Raw genomic sequence first — 3,407 nt, forward strand, 5'->3', positions numbered from 1 at the left:
AAAAAAAAAAAAAAAAAAAAAAAGAATTAGGTAAATGTATAAATATGGAAATAGAAAAATCCAAGATATATTATTAAGTGATAAAAGCACTGTGAAAAAATCAGTCTTTTAATATAATTCCAATATAGTAAAATTTTCTATTAAGGATAAATAAGGATAAATAAATCATCTTAATAATGATTTACTTTGAACAGAAAGACTGGACATCTGAGGGAGGGGAAAAAAAGCTTTCATATTTTTACTTGTTATTTTCTAGAGTGCTTTGCATTTTCTTTTTTTTTTTTTACTATACGTAGCAGATCAGGAAGTAGAGGCAGTTCGAATCTAATGACCTCAATTCATTACTACTATTAACTACTACTGCTACTACTACTGGCACATACATGTATAAAAATAATAAAACGGGGCTAACAACAATAACAAAAATAGTAAGACAACAGGCATAAACTAGTACTATCACAGTAAACTAAGATATATTATTCCTCCACTTAGGGTATAGAGACAATTATCTTTATTTAACAAATAAGATAACTGAGCCTTGGAAAGGTTTGACTCTTGAGATGGAGAGCATTTCTGTAAACTGTACTGCATCTTCCAACGAAATGAGTAAGACATCTCCTATATGAGTGAAATCAATAAGAGTTGAATAAATTTGAAGTGAAAGTAAAATTCACAGAATAGATTAGGAGAAGTTAACTTAAGGGATTGTTGACATACTAACAAAGTTTGTAAATGATGAATCTCTAGAGATATTCATCTTTGTAACTATAAGATTATTTACTAATTATCTATCTGCCAGGTATAGAAAGAGACAAATTTCCTAGTATCTTCAAATAATCCATGTCCCACTAATTATATATCTGTTACATACCTTAAATAGAAATAAATATGACAAACAGGTTGGAGGTAAATCTCTGAATAGTGTTCTAAAGTATCAACAATACACAGATTTAAAAAGTAAGAAATTTTGCTGCTCATTTGTAATTCATTAAGCATCATTGGTAGGATCAGTTTTCCCAAATTAGATAAGTAATGATCAGAATGGGTTTCTTTTCAATGTTTTTTTAAAAAAGGATTTGACAATTCAAGCATAGAAATATAATTCCATCCTACTTTAAAATGAATTCCTCTTTAAAAGTTTCAATGTAGAATTTCTTCCTAAAAAACGAAAGTTTCAGATAGTTTGAGGCAAGTTCCTTTCAAATACTGAACCAGCCTTGTATCCCTCAAATAAACCCCACTTGGTCATGGTGTATGATTTGTTTTATATGTTGCTGAACTCTATTTGCTAATATTTTCTTAAGGATATTTGCATCTATGTTCATGAGGCATATTGATCTTGAACTTTCTTTGTATGGTCCTTATCTGGTTATTCCATCAGAATAATACTGACCTCACGGAATGAGTCACATTCCTTGGGTCCCAAGGCCCCTAGCTTTTCCACACCTCTCTGCCTTTCAGAGTCTTTGTATATCTGTTTTATATGTAATGTCCATGGTCTTTAGCTGTACTTAATGGGAAAGATAGGAAGAAGCACATCTATTCCATCTTGCCCCAGAAACAGAACATATTAATGATTTTTAATTCAACAAAATAATATTTAATTTTTAATTATTCCTGTTTTATCTTCAATTTTGCCACTCCCTCCAGTGAGTAATGAAAGTTAAACCAGTTACTCTTTCTTTTCAAAATTCTTCCCCAACATATATACACTACCAAACGTAAAATAGATAGCTAGTGGGAAGCAGCCACATGGCACAGGGAGATCATCTCGGTGCTTTGTGACCACCTAGAGGGGTGGGATAGGGAGGGTGGGAGGGAGGGAGATGCAAGAGGAAAGAAATATGGGGACATATGTATATGTATAACTGATTCACTTTGTTATAAAGCAGAAACTAAGACACCATTGTAAAGCAATTATACTCCAATAAAGATGTCAAAAAAAAAAATTTCTTCCCCAACATATCCAACATCATAAAAAGTAAGTACAAACTTTAATTAAATTTTTTAAAAGTTCTAACCCTGGAACACTAACCCACTACAATTATGAGTTCTGTGAAACAATTAGAACATAATTCTTTACTAATTTTTAATAATAAGACTTATTGCTCCAACTGCTGGCAATGCTGTCAGCCCCTCCAGGCTTTGTCTCAGCCACCGAAAGCCTACTAGTCCAAGGCCAAGTCCTTCTGGAGGCAGCCCATATCCAATGAGTAACTGAGGCAAGTGCATAAAGGTCAACCATTTGGCCCAAGGCAGGACAACTCTGAAGGACCATTTCTGCTCCACGGATCCCTGTTGGATCAACAGAGGCTGAAGGGACAGCTTGACTTCTCCCTGACAAATCGTATTTCACCTCCTTTCCCGTCTGTCAATGTCAATTTCAAAAGCACCCCCTAATAAATAGACTGCATACTAAACTCAATCTCAGTGTTTATTACCTGGAAAATATGACCAGTGAAAGTAAGGTAATTCAGTTTTAGGGAAATACAGAAGTAAATATTGAAGTTATGGAATATAACGGGCACTAGCACATATGTCAGAGAGTGACATAAAACTTTCCAGATACTCTTTTAAACACGATTTTATTACCTCTGGGAGGTAGAGAGGGGCTGGACTTGGGCGGGGTATAGTCAAAGAGTACTTTAGCTTTATCTGTAATGTGCTATTATTTGTTTTACAAAGAATATATCTGCAATTTCATGCATGCAGTTTTTTTCAGTAGGCAAATAGAAAAAAAAAGACTGAAAGCAAAACTTGCCCAAAATGTTATTAATTCTAAGTGATGGAAGACAAGTGATTATTAGTTTATTCTTTGTGTTTTGTTATTTCTTCAAATTTTCTAAAAGAAAGAAATATTGAAGTATTTACTTTCACTACCACAGTATGTATCTATCATCATGGGAACCATTTTTGCTTTTCCCTATGTATTTGCTGTTTTTCAGGTTGCTACAAGTACTGGTATATACAGAAAGATTTCTAAGGGCTAATTTCTCATTATCCTTTTATGAATCTTACTACCCTCTAGAGCTAACACTCAGCCTACTCAGCAGTATAATCCTTCTGCAAGTTAAAATATTTCCACACCAGTAAGTTCTGCTTCCCTGAGGCCCCCGAATGCCCTACCTCACTGAGCAACTCACTATAACCCAGAACAGCAGGAGACCTCCAGAAACACTCCCCAAATTTACGTGTAATGTCAGGTTTGACATACATATCGGCTATTAGATATTTTTAACATCATTCCAGTCAGTCTTTCCCTCAAATCTAGCACCAAGATGAAAATGCTGACAACTCTTGCAACAGCAGATTTTACTCCCATTTTTAATAATATAAAACAAAACATAAATTTAACTGCATAGTCAGCAATAAACAGAATCCTTACAGGCCATATTCAAAATTCCTGC

At 34.0% G+C, this 3,407-nt stretch overlaps 1 protein-coding gene across 3 annotated transcripts in view; it reads right to left on the bottom strand.

Annotated features, from left to right (window-relative positions):
• CDC42BPA (CDC42 binding protein kinase alpha) overlaps nt 1-3,407 on the bottom strand; it is a 270,792-nt gene that overhangs the window by 220,955 nt on the left and 46,430 nt on the right. The gene's annotated exons all lie outside the window — the stretch shown is intronic.

This window comes from Lipotes vexillifer, unplaced genomic scaffold (assembly GCF_000442215.2).
Source record: "Lipotes vexillifer unplaced genomic scaffold, Lipotes_vexillifer_v1.1 scaffold64, whole genome shotgun sequence".
Lineage (NCBI taxonomy): Eukaryota > Metazoa > Chordata > Mammalia > Artiodactyla > Lipotidae > Lipotes > Lipotes vexillifer.